We start from the raw sequence: 20,285 nt of genomic DNA on the forward strand, positions 1-20,285 counted from the left end.
ATTTCCAGTTTCAACATTGTCCCTGTTGTCCCTCCTGTCCTGATCACAGACCCCCATCACTGACCACCCCAGAGTGATCCCAAATGCTGCCTCAGGTGAGGTGCTGGTGGCCTGAGGCAAAGTGTCTGAGTCACACTCTTCTTCTTCCTCTTCTTTCTCTTCTGCTTCTCCTTCTCCTTCTTCTTCGACGGGATCTCACTATCTTGCCCAGGCTGGTCTCCTAACTCCTGGGCTCAAGCGAGCCTCCCACCTCGGCCTCCTGAGTACCTGGGACCTACTGAGTCACACTTGCAGCCACATCCTTTTCCTTTCTCCAACTCACTGGTTAATCATGAAAGACTCTTCTGATTGGCCGCCTCCTGGAACTAGTGCCTCAGCGCCGCGGGTTGGGAGCAAATAAATAATTCCCGCAGGAAAGCTGTTTCTCAGACAGGAGCAGCGACACCCCTGCCACGCCTGCCGCCTGGAGCTGAGTAGGGTAAGCACGGTGCCACATGGTTCTTCTTGCACTTCTCTTCTTGCCAGTGCCTCTTCTTCTCCAGTTTCAGGGGACACCGTGGGGTGTGGGAGCCAGGGGGAGCGCAGCGAAGGGCGGGTTGGGCTGCAGGTGGGAATGTACGGTCCTTCTGCACCCTCATCAGAGCTTCCTTCCCTTTTGCCAAGGTCCCCGTGCCACCTTCAGCACGCCTCCCTGTGCACCTCTGCCTCTGCCGCAGCGCACCTCTCCCACAGCCCCAGCGGCCTCCCCGAGGGGCGCCGCGGCCTCGGCTGTCCCGCCCCTGACTGGGGCGACCCAGGAAGCAAGTTGCGTTTGCAGACGTAAAGAGGCTGTCGTTGGTATCGGTGCACTGGTTTGAAGCCAATGCGGGCAGAGCCTGAAGAGGGCCGGTGTCCCGCGTGCAGCCTCCCCGGCCTGGCCTCCTCCTGCTGCAGAGCCGCCCCCCACGCCCCGGGCTGCTGCGCCCCGGGACGGACTAGGGGATATTCAGGCGTGCCCGCACTCTGGGGGGCGAGCAGCCGTGCGCCCTGTAGGGGCTTCCTGCGGGGCGCCGCGCGCGCAGGCGGGGGCCAGCAGGCGATGCAGATTCGCACCCCCTGGATGCCTGGGGCTCCTTCCAACAAGAGCCCTGTGTTGGAACGCCGGCTCCCCGCGGAGGTGAGAGGATCAGCTTCACCTTCCAGGTGATGTTGCCGCCGAGTCACCTGGCCCCACGGGCCATCGTCCAGTTCTGCTTCTCTTTAGAGCGTGCTCAGCAGCCTTTCGGGGACAGTAGTCAAAGGCAAAACTACAGCTGGGTGCTGGGATCGCGGTCCTGCTCATCAGAATGAAGCCAGGCTCTGTGAGGGCGCACAGACAGACGGGTTGAGCCCTCTGACTCCTGCCTTTTCCACCTGGGCAAAGCGTGATTTCTCGTCCAGGACGTGCGTGTTTCCTATGTCGGGGAACTTTGCTCAGTCTGTTTTCTTGCTCCTGAATTCATAATGGGGAAACAGGACTGATTCAACTCCTAGTACCTGCAGAAGGCCTCGAATGCCTCGCATTCTTCTCTCACTTCCTGACTACAAGGGATGAGGTTTTCTTTAGGAAGATTCTGGGAATGGAGTGGGGAAACGGAAGAAATGTAAATAAAGCACTTATAAGTAATTATTGAAAGGGCTTAGCAGAGAGTGTCTAAGGACCGCGGGTGGTGTGTGTGTGCGCGCGCGGTGCGTGCGTGCGTGTGTGTGTGTGTGTGTGTATGTTTGTGTGTGTATTGCAGAGGTTGGGGAGGGGTTCTTGACATTAAAGATGGGAGAGATGCAGCACAGAACTTTGCCCTTCTACTTTCCTCTCCATCTGGGAAGGACTAGTTTCCTGGTAACTTGAAATAGTCCAGCTTATTCAACTTTTGCCAAAAGGAATGTTCATTAAAGCATCTTCAATAGTTGATATAATAAACACTTTTTCTCTCTCTTCATCATATAAGAGTGTGGGGAGACTCTGTCTCCATTCATTTCAAAATACGGGTACTTTTAAAAACACTTATTTTCAGTAGCTTAATTCACTTTAATTTTTAATTTTAATTATTATTATTTTTTAGACAGGATCTCGCCATGTTGTCCAAGCTGGTCTTGAACTCCTGGGCTCAAATGGTCATCCTGTCTAAGGATCACTCAGAGTGTTGGGATTACAGGCGTGAGCCATGGTGCCTGGCTACTCCCTTTTTTTTTTTTTGGAGATGGAGTCTCACCCTGTCACCCAGGTTGGAGTGCAATGGTGTGATATCGGCTCACTGAAACCTCCGCCTCCTGGGTTCAAATGATTCTCCTGCCTCAGCCTCCCGAGTAGCTGGGATTATAGGCACCTGCCACCATGCCCAGCTATTTTTTGTATTTTTAGTAGAGACAGGGTTTCATCATGTTGGCCAGGCTGGTCTCGAACTTCTGACCTCGTGATCCTCCTGCCTCGGCCTCCCAAAGTGCTGAGATTACAGGCCTGAGCCACCACACCTGGCCGCTACTACTTTTTTGCGTCCAATTTACCTAGACCCAGAAGCCTGACTTTTGCTCCCACGGCCTTCATGGCTCCCCGTTGTGTATTGATGGTCCAGTATTCAAAGCGTCCACTGAAGTGTTTGCCTCCCCCAGAATGGGAGAAAGCAAGGACAAGTCAGCCTTGGACACAGCCAGCCCCAGGCTGGCCACCCCGCTGGAGCTCAGAACATATGGATTAGAATAATATATGTGAACGTGTGCCAAGTGTGCCTCTAGCTTCAATTTACAATGTTCTGAGAGCTTTAGATGTTGGAAGGCTTTAACGTCTTTCTGGGGACTCTTCATTCTTCAATTATTATTCATAGATGACAAATTTTAAATAAAAAATTTCTTTGTGTACACTTTTATCTCTTCTGATAGTTGGACTACATTTGTTTGTGCCAATGGCAGGTATTGAGGCTGAGCAAGCAACATTCACTTTTTTCTTCCTTTCTTTTTTTTTTGAGACAGAGTCTTGCTCTGTCGCCCAGGCTGGAGCTCAGTGGCACTATCTTGGCTCACTGCAACCTCTGCCTCACAGGTAAGTGATTCTCCTGCCTCAGCCTCCCAAGTAGCAGGGATTACAGGTGCCTGCCACCATGCCCAGCTAATTTTTGTATTTTTAGTAGAGACAGGGTTTCACCATGTTGGCCAGGCTGGTCATGAACTCCTGACCTCAAGTGATCCACCCAACCTTGGCCTCCCAAAGTGCTGGGATTACAGGTGTGAGGCGCCCCACTTGGCCACTTTATTTTTTTCCCTAAAGGGACTGTCCCACCTGACTCTGAAACAAAACAGACAGGGTGCCCTGCCAGGTGGATAACAGGGTAAAGACAGAAGCAGCCAGACACACAGGCTTCCAGGAACAGTGTGGACACAGCTGCAGCTTCCTCATCTGATAAGGGGAGCTATTGCAATCGCTACTGTTTCCCCCTTGCCTTCTGGAAGGCCTGACCCCATTAAGGGTTGATCATGAATAGGGCAGGTGGACTTACAGAGCATGCTGTCAGAGTTGGGGGTTGCTTTCAAATTCAAGTTAGTGAAAATCAACAGAAAAGATGAGTAGCCAGCTGTAGAAGTGACGTACTCCTAAGATGTGTGGTAATGTATTTCTAATGACATTAGAGTTTCTGAAATCCATCTCATCATCATGGCCTAGCACTGGAAAGGGGAAGTGCTGGGAGACCACGTGGACCAGGCGTCACATTTAGAGAGGGCCTGGGACCTAGACTTTTGATATTATCTCCAAATTAAGTTACACATACAACTACAGAGAGAACTAACAGGATTGAAAAAAGATGCTGCTCAGCTGGGCTCAGTGGCTCCTGCCTGTAATCCCACCGCTTTGGGAGGCAGAGGTGGGTGGATCACCTGAGGTCAGGAGTTCAAGATCAGCCTGGCCAACATGGTGAAACCCCGTCTCTACTAAAAAACACAAAAATTAGCTGGGCATGATGGCAAGTGCCTGTAATCCTAGCTACTTGGAAGGCTGAGGTGGGAGAATTGCTTGAATCCAGGAGGTGGAGGTTGCGGTGAGCTGATATCTCACCATCGCACTCCAACCTGGGCGACAGAGTGAGACTCTGTGAAAGGAAGAAAGGAAGAAAGGAAAAGAAAAGGAAAGAAAAGAAAGAGAGGAAGGAAGGAAGGAAGGAAGGAAGGAGAAAAGAAAGGAAGGAAGAAAGAAAGAGAGAGAGAGAAAGAAAAAGGAAAGAAAAGAAAGAAGGAAGGAAGGAAGGAAAAAAAGAAAGATGAATGCTGCTCATCATTCACCTCCAAATTTCACATTTGCATCTCATAGCCAGAGATGTATCTCATGTTGCCTGCTTTGCACTTTGAAATAATATTTGACATTTTTATAAAGCTTTATCTTGTAAGCAGCACAATTGTGAATTGTCAGTTTTGGAAATATACACAGATACCATATGCCACAATTGTAATCCTGTAATTCTTTTTTTTTTTTTTTTAATGTAGGAATAATTTCAAAAAATAAAAATAAAAAGTGATCAAGGGCTCCCTTGACCTCTGAAAGGTCCAGACGAAGATAAACTGGTCTGATTTATTACAACCTTTCCCATCTAGGTAATGTTTTAATATGTATGTATAATATGTATAAATGTATGAATATGAGTGGATATTAAATAAGCAGGGCTGGGCATGGTGGCTCACGCCTGTAATCCCAGCACTTTAGGAGGCCGGGGCGGGCGGATCACGAGGTCAGGAGATGAGACCATTCTGGCTAACACGGTGAAACCCCGTCTCTAATAAAACATACAAAAAAATTAGCCAGGCGTGGTGGCGGGCACCTATAGTCCCAGCTACTTGGGAGGCTAAGGCAGGAAAATGGCATGAACCTGGGAGGCAGAGCTCGCAGTGAGTAGAGATTGCACCACTGCACTCAGTCTGGGCGACAGAGTGAGACTCTGTTGAAAAAAAAAAAAAAAAAATTCAATAAGCTCAATATTTTTGCTGTTAAGAATTCCTTTGTGCCACTTGAGGTGGCTCATGCCTGTAATTCCAGCACTTTGAGAGGCCAAGGTGGGAGGATCACTTGAGTCCAAGAGTTCAAGACCAGCCTGGGCAACATGGAGAAACCCCGTCTCTAAAAAAAAAAAAAAAAATAGCCAGGTGTGGTGATGCACACCTGTGGTTACAGCTATTTGGGAGGCGGAGGTGGGAGGATCACCTGAGCCCCAGGAGGCAGAGGTTGCAGTGAGCTGAGATTGCACCACTACACTCCAGCCTGGGTGACAGAGTAAGAACTCATACCAAAAAAAAAAAAAAAAGAAAAACACATCTTCATTTTCTCACATACCTAAAGTATTTTCTATCAAACTTTGTGTATTAAGTACTAGTTTAGTTTATATTTTATTCATCAGATGTATGCATAATTTGTCTAGTAGTTTCTGGTAGTCATCATGTAGCTTTTACTCAGCCAACAAACATTTATTGAGCAACTACTATATATGCCAATTGGTGACAGAAGGATGAATAAATCAAAATTTATGGTCTGGTTGGGGGACAGACATGTGAATAAATAATGAAAGTAAACAATATTAGAGGCACCCAAAGAGAATGAGCCCCTGGGGGAATCAGAGAAAACTTTCTGTTGGGGTTGATGTCTGAAGTGAGTCCCTAAAATATGAGCGGATATCTGCAAAAAATTACATTTTAGTCCATTTAAGTATCCTTATTTCAGGTAAATGTGTGATTTCTACTAGACTTTTTGAATTGTTAAAATAATGTACAAGCTCCTGTTTTCTTTCCGTGGGAACCCCAGGAAGGGAACTATAGTCTCACGGGAGGTGGTAATGGTAGGTGGGAGTGAATTTCAGAAAGTGGGGAGCTGGGCTAAGAGAAATAGTATATCATAGTCATCCAAGAGGATGGTCTGCTATGCCAGCTTTTATCCACTGCTTGGCAGGTGCAAGCAGAACTTTGCGAGTAGAGCCCATTGTCAGAGCCCTGAGAGCCACACATTTCCTCGTTTCTTTTTTAAAAAAAAAAAAACCTTATAGTAAACAATCAACTGATATTGATTTGATTTTCCAAGTATGTAGACTTTCCTACTGCTCAAAGTATGAGCTGACCTACTAATTCTATCATTCCAGTTAATTTTGCATTTTCAATCCTCCCAAAATAATAAATAAACCTTTTTGTATCAGTGTCCTTTGTTGGTTTGAGTCTCTGAACCAACTTGTCACAATCAATTCATTATAAATTGGCAAAATAGAGTGTGTTTCTTTCTTTTTTGTTTTTTATTGTTGTTGTTGTTTTTGAGACGGAGTTTCGCTCTTTTTGCCCAGGCTGGAGAACAAAGGCGCAATCTCGGCTCACTGCAACCTCTGCCTCCCCAGTTCAAGCAATTCCCTTGCCCTAGCCTCCCCAGTAGCCAGCATTACAGGCAACCGCCACCACACCTGGCTAATTTTTGTATTTTTAGTAGAGACAGGGCAACCGCCACCACACCTGGCTAATTTTTGTATTTTTAGTAGAGACAGGATTTCTCCATGTTGGCCAGGCCTTGGTCTTGAACTCCTGGCCTCAGCTAATCCACCTGTCTTGGCCTCCCAAAGTGTTGGGATTACAGGCATGAGCCACTGCGCCCGGCAGAGCGTGTTACTTTCAAATTGAAGACTATGCTATAGATCTGTACTGAAACAACCTGTCTTCCTCACTTTGCTCTTAACTGCCAAGTCTCGCCTTAAGTCTGGGCTTTCTTGTATTCATCTGTTCATATTCTGATAACTCTCAAATTTATTTATTTTTATTTTTTCTTTTTTCTTTTTTATTTTTTGAGACATGGTTTGACTCCGGTAGCCCGGGCTGGAGTGCAGTGAAGCAATCTCAGCTCACTGCAGCCTCAACCTCCTGGACTCAAGTGATCCTCTTATCTCAGACTCCAAAGTAGCTGAGACTACAGGCTCCTGCCACCATAGCTGGCAAATTTTTTTTTTTTTTTTTTAGAGAGAGAGAGGGTTTCACCATATTGCTCAGGCTGGTCTGGAACTCCTGGGTTTGAGCGATCTGCCTGCCTCAGCTTCCCAAAGTGTTGGAATTACAGGCATAAGCCCCCACACCCAGCCTGACTCTCAAATTTATATCACTAGCTAGAGCTCTCCTCCCAACTCCAGACTTAAAAAAACTGAAAGTAGAATTACCGTGCAATTGGGCAATCCCGCTTCAGGGTAGATACACAAAATAATTGAAAGCAAGATCACTCCCAAATGTCCATCAACAAACAGATAAAGAAAATGTGGTATACAAATACAATGGGGCCAGGCGCAGTGGCTCATGCATATAATCCCAGCACTTTAGGAGGCTGAAGTGGGTGGATAACTTGAGGTCAGGAGTTCGAGACCAGCCTGATCAACATGGTGAAACCCCATCTCTACTAAAAATAAAACAACAGCAACAAAAAATTAGCCAGGCATGGTAGCGCCCACCTGTAATCCCAGCTATTTTGGAGGCTGAGACAGGAGAGTCTCTTGAACCTGGGAGACGGAGGTTGCAGTGAGCCAAGATCATGCCATTGCACTCCAGCCTGGGAAACAAGAGCAAAAACTCCGTCTCAAAATAAATACATACATACATACAATGGAATATTAGCCCTAAAAAAAAGGAAACTCTGACACATGCTACAACATGGATGAATCTGGAGGACACCGTGCTAAGTGAGATAAGCCAGCCACAAAAAGGCAAATTCTGACTATTTATATGAGGTATAGTACTCGAACTCCCATTAGAAGAACGTAGAGTGGTAGAATGGTTTTTATTGGGGTTAGAGAGAAGAGAAATGATTTTTGTGTGTGTGTGGGTATACAATGTGAATTTTTTAAGATGAAAAATTTCTTTCTTTCTTTCATTTTTGTAGAGATTGGGTTCCCCCATGTTTCCCAGGCTTGGTCTTGAACTCCTGGGCTCGAGCAATCCACTTGCCTCAGCTTCCCAAATAACCAGAATTACAGGCATTAGATACCACCCCCAGCCTTGATGAAAAATTTCTGAAGATTCACAATAATGCGAATATATTTAACACCACTGCACTGTACACTTAGAAATGATTAAGATGGGCCAGGCCCAGTGGCTCATGTCTGTAATCCCGGCACTTTGGGAGGCCAAGGTGGGTGGATCACGTAAGGTCAGGAGTTTGAGAGCAGCCTGCCCAATATGGTGAAACCCCATCTCCACTAAAAATACAAAAATTATCTGGGTGTGGTGGCACGCACCTGTAGTCCTAGCTACTCGGGAGGCTGAGGCAGAAGAATCGCTTGAACCAGGAGGCAGAGGTTGCAGTGAGCCGAGATTGCACCACTGTACTCCAGTCTGGGCAACAGAGTGAAACTCTGTCAAAAAAAAAAAAAAAAAAAAAAGAACTGCTTAAGATGGTGTAATAAATTTTAGGTTTTACCGTAATTTAAAACATTTTTTAAAAATAATATTTCTTTTGCTTTCTTTGGCTTTTTCTTTTGGTGCTTGGAAATGAGCATTGATGTTGCTGATTGTGCAGTCAACAGTTACAGATTCACCTCTTAATGAATGGCAAAGTCTTCGTAGAGGTTAAGGTTGACTTTGGAAGAAAGATAAGTTGTACAGCACAGGCATGGTATTCTCCTGGGAAAAGGAGTCCTTCCTAGGCTCACAGCACTGTGCACCATGTACAGAGCAAACACGCATTTTGGGGAAATGCCCTCATACTATGAATGAATTCAAAGTTAGTATGGGGTAGGATCTAAATCTTGTGATCTCTTTCTTCTAAAGGACTACCTTTCATCAGGTTTTAAAAATTACTCCTATAGTTTCTGTAGTATGAGTTTTTTCATTCTAGAATGTGAAAATACTGCCAACAATAACCTAAGGACAGCCCATATTTACAGCGACAAGAAGTTCAGTGTTGGCTATAAGCTCGGTCATGCTATGGGCAGGAGGCCTTCTCTAAAGCTAGGTCTGCTTTGTGTCAAGCATTTCAAGCATGACTTGCTTGTTTCATCTGCTCCATTTATATTCCTTGTACCTAGAAACGAATGTGATAAAAGTTTTGGTGCCTACAGGAACTATATTTACCCAGTTCATGTTGGCTTCCCGCTCAGAGGGAAGTCTGATTGCCTTCCTGCACTTCAGAAGTTTAGAGAATGTGCCAGTGAATGTGCACACTCACAAGGTGTGTGTGTATCAGTGTCAATACCCAACAATTGAGCCTACTATTTGCTTGGGCAAAGAATCAATCAACACCATTTTCTCTTGAGCTTCTAATACGTGTGAAATATTTGAAGATTTCAATATTGTGTACAAAGAACTAGTAGATGTGAGAATTGTGACAAAATATCATGAGAACACAAACAGAGTAGAGCAGATGAGTGGGCTACTTCCAAGAGTGGTTCTGGGGGCAGAAAACGAGACCAGGCATAAGACTCCAAAGAGCAGCTGAGATCCTAGTGGCCACTTTAAATCCCTATTCCTAGCACTGTGGAGAACACAAAAATGTATGATGTCTGGTTTCTCTCTTTTTTTTTTTTTTTTTTGAGGTGGATTCTCCCTCTGTCGCCCAGGCTGGAGTGCAGTGGTGAGATCTCAGCTCACTGCTACTTCCGCCTCCCAGGTTCAAGCGATTCTCCTGCATCAGCCTCCCCAGTAGCTGGGATTACAGGTGTGCACCACCACGCCCGGCTAATTTTTGTATTTTTAGTAAAGACGGGGTTTCACTAAATTAATGCCTGACCTCGTGATCCGCCCGCCTTGGCCTCCCTAAGTGCTGGGATTACAGGCGTGAGCCACGGCGCCCGGTAGTTTCTTCTCTTACGGAGTTTTTTTTTTTTTTTTTTTTTTTTTTTTTTTTTTTGAGACGGAGTCTTGCTCTGTCGCCCAGGCTGGAGTGCAGTGGCGCGATCCCGGCTCACTGCAAGCTCTGTCTCCCGGGTTCATGCCATTCTCCTGCCTCAGCCTCCCGAGTAGCTGGGACTACAGGCACCCACCACCGCGCCCGGCTACTTTTTTGTATTTTCAGTAGAGATGGGGTTTTACGGTGGTCTCGATCTCCTGACCTCGTGATTCGCCCACCTCGGCCTCCCAAAGTGCTGAGATTACAGGCGTGAGCCACCGCGCCCGGCCCTCTTATGGAATTTAATGTAGTTGAAGATTAGACATGGCCATGCATTACTCAATCTTGAATTGGGATCCCCAAAAAAGCTGGGCAAGTAACAAGGGCTCAATGAATGGATAAGTGATTGAGTTAATAAATATGTGATCAGTTCCAAATGGGTAACATTTAGTTATATTTGGTGGAGATGAGTAGTCCAGTGTTTTGGAGCAAAGTGGTTATTCTTTTCTTTCTTTCTTTATTTCTTTTTTTGAGATAGGGTCTCGCTCTGTCACCCAGGCTAGAGTACAGTGCCACAATCTCAGTTCACTGCAACATCTGTCTCCTGGGTTCATGCAATTCTCCTGTCTCAGCCTCCGTAGTAGCCGGGATTACAGGTGCGAGCCACCAGCCCCGGCTAAGTTTTGTATTTTTAGTAGAGACGGGGTTTCACCATGTTGGCCAGGCTGGTCTCAAACTCCTGGCTTCAAGTGATCTGCCCGCCTCTGCCTCTCAAAGTGCTGGGATCACAGGCGTGAGCTACCTGCGCCCCGCTCCCCCCACTCTTTTTTTTAATTTTAAAAATTTTTGTAGAAGTGGGGGTCTCGTTATGTCGCCCCGAGGCTAGTCTCAAACTCCTGGCCTCAAGAGATCCTCCTGCCTTGGCCTCCCAAAACGCTGGGATTACCGGCATGAACTACCATACCCTGCCCATTATTTTTACAGAGATTTTGAGGTCTAAGAATGTGGACTTTACCCTAAAGATTTCATTATCAGATTATGCATTTAGCATGGAATGACAATCTGACAGCAGTGTACAGCGTAAACCGGCGGAGAGGGCTTGGCACTAAAGGCAAACTGTCTTTTCAGAACAGGAAAGAGAAAGGTAATATATATTTTAAAGAGGTCCAATATTAGGGGAGATAATAAGCTTGGGTTAGGCGTGTGAAATCAGAAGATATGCTAAGAAACTCCAGCAGGCACCAGCTGGACTTGAGTAGAGACAGCAGGTCCAAGTGGAGGTGGAAGTTGGCAAGTTGCATCTGCCAGGGAGGGCAAAGGTGGCCCACACCCACTCCTGGAGCACCTTGCTTGAGAAGCAAGGCAGACAAGATTAAGGGATGCTGCTGGTGATGACGGTGGTCGTGGTGATGATGGGGGTGATGGTGCTGGCAGCTAACAGATCTTGAGTGTACCAGGCCCTGAGCTCAGTCCTCTACGGGCAGAGTGTCGCTGCACACGGACAGCAGCCCCAAGAAGACAATGTGATTTCGTGACTCTAGCCTCTTCCCGCGGTGCAGGGTTGATTTCACCCTCTCCGGAACGCACGTGCGAACCTCCAGGTAGGGAGCCAGTATCGGGTCCTGACGCAGGGAAGCGCTCTGCTTATCTGACAGGGACGCGCCAGCGGAGGGGCGGCCAGGGCCCGGCCTCTCCCGCTCCCGCCCCGCCCCGGGCAGTGGCCCCTCGTCCGCCAGGGGGCGACTCCTCGCTTCCCGGGCGCGCCCACCCCGCGGGCCCGGCCACGCGGCACCCGCCTCTTCCTAGGCCCCCGCCCTGCCGGCCCGCGCGCGCCCGGCGGGAGCGCGCGGGGCGGTGGGCGCAAGGTCACGTTGGGCGGCGTAGACAAAGGCGGGCGCGCGCACGTCCTGACGCAGCTTGGGCCCGCGGCGTTGGCAAGGGCGGGAGGGAGCGGTCGCGGCGGGATTTGGAGCTGCTGAGCTTCGCGGTCGGTAAGTAGGAAAGAGCTGGCCCCTTCCTTCAAAGTCCCCGGCCTCCGGGGAGCCTAGAGCGGGACGAGGAGGCCAGGTTCGGGCGGCCGCGCGGGGCCTGCGGTCTGGGACGCCCCGGCGACGCCGCGCCGGCGTCAGGAGGCACCATCGCTGCGCCCCGGGGATCCCCGGCGGGTGGAGCGGGTGCCCCCCGTCCCCGATGGAACGGTCCGCGCCCGCCCCGAGCCCCGGTTGCCCGCCTCTCCGCTCCCCTGCCCTCCGAGCCCGTTTCCTCGGAGCCCCGCGCCTCCCCCGAGTCCCAGGTGTCCGCAGCCCTCCCGCCCCGGGAGTCCGGGGATGTGGGTGGCGAGAGCTGCAGGGCGTTGGAGCGCCAGGAAGCGCCTTCCCCTGTCATTCCCCTTCCTGTGTTCTCTGGTTGCCCTGAGATGCTTGTCTTTCCCCTCTCTTTCACCAAATGCATGCTCCCATTTTTCTTTCTTTAGGATTTCTTAACTCGCGAAATCCCTTGTCTTTCCTTTTTTATTTCAGCGCCCTCCGAGGCATCCTCCTCTCACTGGGGCTTGTTTATTTCCTCGCTTTCCATGTCACAGAAGGCTGAAGTTTAGCTCTTCAGAAGTGCGGAAAATAGCTTATAGGAGACATACGGTGTAGCACAATGGAAATGAGTTCCATCCTCTGCCAAGTATCACCATGAATCTTCTCATTGATAACCTTGAGGTTATTTGAGGAATTTTGGTTCTGGTTCGTTTTCCTTAATTTTGGCTGAGCTTTGAGGAGTTCTGATTAGTTTCATGTCTTGTAGATTCTATTTCAATCCAAGGGAAATGGTGTGAAGAGCAGTTATACCATACCAAAGTCTGCAGACAAAATCCTGTAATAATGCCAATCGAGTATACTTCTTTCTCTTTGAAAGAGATGTGCTTTTTTTTTTTTTTTTTTTTTTTTTTTTTAAACTTTGTATTTTGGAGAATTTCAGACACAGGAAAATAGATGGAATAGGGAACCAGCATGTACTTTGTACTTGGTCTGGCCTCCTCAGCCACTTAACTGTGGCTATTCCTGTTCCATCCACACCCCACACATTTCCCCTCCCGTTGTCTCAGGGAGAACTTGATGCAAGGTGAGTCTGTCAAAAGTAGCTTCAGTTCCATAATGAAAACCACCCTACGAAGTCATACTTTTTGTTTTGGAACACAGGCCACTCTTATGAGGTCTTAAGAAACACACAATAGAGTTGAAGAAAGAGCACAGCAAAAGGTATCTTAACATGATCGAACAGGTTAAAAGAAAAAGTATGGCCGGGCGCGATGGCTCACGCCGGTAATTCCAGCACTTTGGGAGGCTGAGGCGGGCGGATCACCCTAAGGTCAGGAGTTCAAGACCAGCCTGGCCAACATGGTGAAACCCCGCCTATACTAAAAATACAAAAAATAGCCGGGCGTGGTGGCGAGTGCCTGTAATCCCAGCTAGTTGGGAGGCTGAGGCAGGAGAATCGCTTGAACTTGGGAGGCAGAGGTTGCAGTGAGCCGAAATTGGGCCGCTGCACTCCAGCCTGGGCGACAGAACGAGACTCGTCTCAAAAAAAGAAAAAAAGTATTTCAGATCTGGATGAGAACATTTGGAATGTCCTGTCCAATGTTTTCATTTTTTCTGAGCCCTTGGAGGTCCAGAGGCTGGAAATCCCGCCTCTGCCTCCAGGCTGCGGTTCCACTGACCCATACTGCTTGCCTTTAGGTTTGCCTTCAGGAAAGAGAAATGTGTAGGAGGGCTGTGGATGAAGACGCTTACATTCATGGAGGGTTTGGATAGGCAAACATGAGCTTTTCCACCAAATTCCAGAATTTTAAGAAATGCCTTAAATTATTTTTAAAAATCGACTTGGGACAGATGAGAAGTTCTGATAGTAGTTTTTAGGGAGCATGATAAAATTCTGACCTTAGAACTGGTATACCAGTTTGAGAATAAGAACAAGCTATAAACTATGTAGATAACATTCACAACTATTTAAGAAAGAGTTACTAAGGGAAACCAGAATGACTTGGGACTGTTACTCTTCTTTTTCTGAGAGAACAATAGAATCGTCTCAGAAAGCCTTTCATGCCATTAACAGATAAAAATCTGGGCTTCTTGGACCGTGGGTTAGACTTTCTTACAAAACCATAATATGCATTTCCTAGCAAAGTTTATGCTATTACGTTTCCTTATCTCAGCGAAGACTTGTGAATTCAGTACTTGTTCCTCAATTTTCCTACCCTTAAAATGGGGATATTCTACCTCTACAAGGAATGCTGGAAACAAGCAATTCCTCATGTTAGGGATCTTTGAGTTTTCATGGAAGTTTAGGTTAATTATATGATGATATAGTTGTCAACTTACTTTCAGAATGGATTTTTCTTTTGTGAGTTTGTGACCTAAATACAATAGTTGTCATGTTTGTCCAGTTTATGGAAGTACCACTGCAATAACAGCATTTGAGTGTCATGGTATATCGTTACCCCTAAAGATAGAGGAGGGACGAGGAGGAGGAGACTGTTGTGTCTATTTTGTGTTTGGTGTGAGGAGTGCTGTGGCTAGTCTCTTCGGAGGCTAGCCTAACTTGCTGAGTGTTTTCTGCTAAAGAAAAATCCACTTTTCTTGTGTGTGCTTGTCACCAAAAGTTAGCTTGTATTCAAAACAAAACAAAACTCTGAGCTATCTGGAGGTTATTTTGCCCTGGTTAAACTTGAACTGTACTGCAGAATTTTTTGTTCGGGTAAAGTAAAACCTCATTACGGCATGTCATTTACTTCCTAATGTGTCATTGTGTTTACCGGGAAAACTTGACGGAATATCATCTGTTCCGTGTATCACTAAACCATGTAGTAGCGTACAGTATGATTAAGGCTTTTTAAGAGAATAGAATTTTAGAGTTAGAAGGAGCCTTCTAAGTGCTTAGAGTTTACCCTGAGTCCTTCAGTGTACTCTTTCACCTTTAAAACACATGCAGACACGTGCTCATGCCACACAAACACAGAGGCTCATCTAGGGCTCTCTTCATTTTGCCTTGTATAATCTTAGTATGTTTGGATCCCACCTCCAGTTAATTTGTAAGCTGAAGATCTGCCGTAATGGAAAAATACTTTGTAAAACAGGAGTGTAATACGTTTGCGCTTGACTTTTACCTATTTATTTTACGGAGATGGTCTTGATCTGTGGCCCAGGCTGGAGTGTAGTGGCATGATCAAGGATCACTGCACCCTCAACCTCCCTGGCTCAAACAGTCCTCCCGCCTCAGCTGCCCAAACGATTGGGATTACAGACATGAGCCACCACACCTGGCCTTTGTTGACTTTTCTGAATTAAAAAAAAAAAAAAAAGTCAGGAAACTTAAGGGAAGTTCAGTGATTTTTTTTTTTTTTTTTTTTTTTAAATTTTTTTTGAGGCTGAATCTCCCTCTGTCGCCCAGCCTGAAGTGCGGTGGTGAGATCTCGGCTCTGTGCAACCCTCCACCTCCTGAGCTCAGATGATTTTCCTACCTCAGCCTCCCGAGTAGCTGGGATTACAGGCGTGCGCCACCACGCCCAGTTAATTTTTGTATTTTTAGTAGAGACGGGGTTTCACCAGGTTGGCCAGTCTGGTCTCAAACTCCTGACCTCAGGTGACTCACCTGCCTCAGCCTCCCAAAGTGTTGGGATTACAGGCGTGAGACACTGCATGCGGCTGAAGCTGAATGATTTATTCAAGGACACATAGACCAGACAGTAAGAATTGTGCCTGGAACCTAAGAGTAGTCCTGGTTCCAGATCTAAGCCCTCTCTGCTGTACCATTTTCTTCTCGGAGAAATAGGGTGGGAAATTATATATATATGTGTGTGTATATATATATATATACACACACACGCACACATGTCTTTCTTTCTTTGCCAGTTGAAGATATGTTGTTATTATTATTATTATTATTATTTGAGATGGCAGTCTTGGTCTGTCACCCAGGCTGGAGTGCTGTGGTGGGATCTCAGCTCACAGCAGGCTCCGCCTCCCGGGTTCACACCATTCTCCTGCCTCAACCTAACAAGTAGCTGGGACTACAGGCGCCCGCCATGACACCCAGCTAATTTTTTTGTGTATTTTTAGTAGAGACGGGGTTTCACCATGTTAGCCAGGATGGTCTTGATCTCCTGACCTCGCGATCTGCCTGCCTCAGCCTCCCAAAGTGCTGGGATTACAGGCGTGAGCCACTGCGCCCGGCTGAAGGTATATTATTTTCAGAGTCTCCTTTAAAAATTTTTGATCAGTGCTGTCCCATAGAAATATTATATATGCTATATATACAATTTAAAATTTTATAGTGATGCTTTTTTAAAAAGCACAAGGAAATAGATTAGGTTGATTTAATCGTTCCACAAGGGGAGAGAGAGAGAGAGAGAGTGTGTGTGTGTGTGTGTGTGTGTGTATCTCAAAACATCACATTGTGCCCTATAAATATGTAAATGTATGTATCAATTTTGAAAAAATTGAGGAACAGTAATTTTACATATTTATAGTGTACAGTAGTATTTGCCCACGTGGATAGAACGTGTAATGATAAAATCAGAGGATTTAGGATATCCAGCACCTGAAACATACATCATCTCTTTGTGTTGGGAACATTTCAAATCTTCTACTTAACATTTGAAATTAAAATACACAAGAAACTGGCCCAACGTGGTGGCTCATACCTGTAACCCCAGCACTTTGGGAAGCCGAAGTGGATGGATCACTTGCGGTCAGGAGTTTGAAATCATCCTGGCCAACATGATGAAACCCCTTCTCTACTAAAAACACAAAACTAGCTGGGTGTGGTGGCCTGTGCCTGTAATCCCAGATATGAGGGAGGCTGAGGCATGAGAATTGCTTGAACCCAGGAGGCAGAGGATGCAGTGAGCAAAGATCGCGCCACTGCACTCCGGCACAGGCTACAGAATGAGACTATCTCAAAAATAAAAAATAAAAATAAAAATAAAAAAATATATATATATGTACAAGAAATTGTTAACTATAGTCATCCTACTTTGCTCTTGAATACTGGAACTCATTTGTTCCATGTAAGTTTTTTTTTTCTATCCATTAACCAAGCTCTCAACGTCCACCCTTCCCAGCCTCTGGTATCTATTATATTCTACTGTCTACCTCCATGACCTCATTTTTAGCTCCTACAAATGAAAGTCAATTTAAATTTAAAAAAAAAAATTATAAAGTAAAAAGAAACAGGTGAAAATAATTTTAACAATATATTTTATTTAACTTAGTTTATCCAAAATATTACTTTAATCCATAATCAATATAAAAACTATTAATGGGATATTTTACATGCGTTTTTTCATACGAAGTCATAGAACTCCAGTGTGTATTTTACATTCACAGCACATTTCAAGTACTCCAAGGTCATACGTGGTTAGTGGCTGCTCTGTTGGACTGCAGAGAATCACTGTCAGTGGAACATGAAGGAACATTTTATTTTGCTTAGTAATGTTCAGGTCTGAGGTTAGAGTTTGTGGTTGTCATTGTTTTTTTCTTTCCTGTTTTAGTGATTTTTTTCTTTGCACAATTAGAAGTATTTTGAATTTGCAGAGAGATGAACAAAAAAGTCTGATGTCACAAATTTGTGCATTTGTGATGAAAAGCTTTCATTTTTTAAGACAAGAGTGTTGCTCTGTTGCTCAGGCTGGAGTGCAGTGGCACTATCAGGGCTCACTGCGGCCTCAGCCTCCTGGGCTCAGGTGATCCTCCCACGTAAGCCTCCCAAATAGCTGGGATTATAGGAATAAGCCACCATGCCTGCCTAATTTTTGGTTTTTTAGTAGAAATGGGGTCTCTCCTTGTTGGCCAGGCTGGTGTTGAACTGGCCTCAAGTGATCTGCCCGCCTCGGCCTCCCAGAGTGCTGGGATTACAGGTGCGAGCCACTGCGCCTGGCCAGTGATATGTCTAAATTTAAAAGACTGACCATATCAAGTATTGGTGAAGATGTGGAACAAGTGGGACTTCCTACGCTGCTAGTGGGAATACAAAATGGTACAACTCATTTTGGAATTTGTCATTCCACTCCTAGGTATTTACCCAAGAGAAATGAAGTATATGTCCATACAAAGACTTGTAGATAGCACCTTTATTTGTAATAGCCCCAAACTGGAACAATCTTAATGTCCATCAGTAGGGGAATGGATGAAGAAACTGTGATATATCCATATACTGCAATACAGCTCAGCAATCAAGAGAAAGAAACTGTTGACACATGCAGCAACGTGGATGGTTCTCAATATAATTATGCTGAGTGAAATAAACTGGATAAAAAGATTTTTTAAACAAGAAAAAGGCCAGGAAGTTGCTTCTAATTACATATACAGTACTCAGATGTCAAGAACTGGTATTGAAATGGAGCCATCAGAGCAGTGTTCAGGTCGAATAATGAATTGTCGTGGGTCTTAAAGCTCCAGCAAATCAAATTGTCCCATTAAAATATACTCTGTCTTTTTTGTTTTGTTTTCTATTTTTTGTTTTGCCAGCTTCAATAGATGGTTCCGTTACATTGGGGTGAACTTGGTACCAGTGCCAGTTCTAACTCAAGAAAGTTCTGGAGGGCATAATGATCTTAGATAAGACCAAGGCCCTGAACCTGACCATGTTCTATCTTCCCTGTGAGTTGAATCATCCTTTGGCTGGTTGGATCCTGGCTTTGTCTTGAGTGATTTATTTTATCCAGGATTGATGCCAACTGTGTGTGTTCTGGGTTTTCAGCACTTCAGGTTCATGTCAACCGAGTCGCTCTGAGAGCTACCCTCTTTGGAAACATTATGCACTTTCCCCACTAAGCAGCAGAATCCTAGTCAAGCAAATTTCTTAACACTCTACTAGTCCTGATACACTCGACATTAAATTCAGCCTAGCATACATTTCCTCGTGCCTGTGTGTGCATGTTTGTTTACATCACAGATGGGGCATTTGATGGGCCTATGTTCTGACAGTAAGTAAACTAGGAGAAATGGATGCTTTTCTCTGAATTGTAACCCACCCCAAAGCAAGTGAGGAGTTGGCCTGGGGAGTAGGAAGCGCACCCGACTGGGTATCAGATGGGCATTAGTCCTGCCTCTGTTACCAGCCAGTTTTGTAACTTGTCCCTGTCATCGAACCCTTCCAAGGCTCAGTTATTTGAGCCATAAAATGAAGAGGTTGGACTAGAAATCTGAAAGATTAACTAATAAAGTTGTGGTTTTGTCATCATTTTTTTATTATTGCCTCCAGCTTTATAGTGATGATTAGTAGTAGAAGCTTCTATTTATAGATGATTTTGTGCCAAGCACTACACTGATAGCTTGATAGGCATCACGTTCAATCTTCACAACAATACCACAGGATATGTATTATTCCCATTTTACAGATGAGAAATCTGAAGCATGGAATGTGACTTTTTTGAGGTCAGACAGTCAGAAGGTAGGGGAGGCTGGGGTTTTTTTTTTTTTTTTTTTTTTTTTTTTGAGACGGAGTCTCGCTCTGTTGCCCAGGCTGGAGTGCAGTGGCCGCATCTCAGCTCACTGCAAGCTCCACCTCCCGGGTTTGTGCCATTCTCCTGCCTCAGCCTCCCGAGTAGCTGGGACTACAGGCGCCCGCCACCTCACCCGGCTAGTTTTTTTTTGTATTTTTTAGTAGAGACGGGGTTTCACCATGTTAGCCAGGATGGTCTCAATCTCCTGACCTCGTGATCCGCCCGTCTCAGCCTCCCAAAGTGCTGGGATTACAGGCTTGAGCTACCTCGCCCGGCCTGGGAGCCTGGTTTTGAATGTAGCTTGTCTGATTCCCTGTATGTTTGGCCATCATGCTTTACTGCTTCCCTCACATTCTGCAATTTTAAATAAAGACGTAAGGACAAAAAACTTGTTTCAGGAAGGAATTTTAAAAGACATCTAGTGTAACCACCATAACTTATCTGCCACTCGGCAGAATGCGGATGTAGGTGAAGGTCTCCCTATACAGCCTATTCTTTTTGAACAACTCAGTCTTAGATTCTTTTAAAAATAGCTTTATTGACTTACAGTTCACCCAATGAAAGTATCCAGTTCATTGGGGTTTATAATGTTCACAGGTGTGTACAGTCATCAACATAGTTTTAGAACGTTTTCATCACCTCAGAGACCTTTTAGCTGTCACTCTCGTATCTCCCCACTCTCGCCAGCTCTGAGGTAACCAATAATCTCTTTCTGTGTAGGTTTGGCTGTTTGTATAAGTGGAATCAATATGTGATCTTTTTGATGGGTTTTATTCACTTAATATGATGTTTTGAAGATTCATCCATGTTATAGCATGTATCATTTCTTCATTTTTATGGCCAAAGATTCCACTGTATGGATGCACCACATTTTGTTTATCCAGTCATCAGCTGATGGACATTTTGGTTGTTTCTGTCTTTTGGCTGTTCTGATTAATGCCATTGTAAGCATTCATGTGCAAT

At 45.6% G+C, this 20,285-nt stretch overlaps 1 protein-coding gene across 3 annotated transcripts in view; it reads left to right on the top strand.

Moving 5' to 3' along the window:
* Positions 1-427: 427 nt before the first annotated feature.
* Positions 428-20,285, top strand: part of GPAT4 (glycerol-3-phosphate acyltransferase 4) — a 46,293-nt gene continuing 26,435 nt past the window's right edge. For 2 of the 3 annotated variants that reach the window (XM_005563168.4, XM_005563170.3), the window contains exon 1: positions 11,745-11,823. The gene's annotated coding sequence lies outside the window, so the exon portion shown is untranslated. Of the gene's footprint in view, positions 479-11,744; positions 11,824-20,285 lie in introns of those variants that run through there. The other variant, XM_015454711.3, reaches the window with a different exon arrangement.

Source organism: Macaca fascicularis, chromosome 8 (assembly GCF_037993035.2).
Source record: "Macaca fascicularis isolate 582-1 chromosome 8, T2T-MFA8v1.1".
Lineage (NCBI taxonomy): Eukaryota > Metazoa > Chordata > Mammalia > Primates > Cercopithecidae > Macaca > Macaca fascicularis.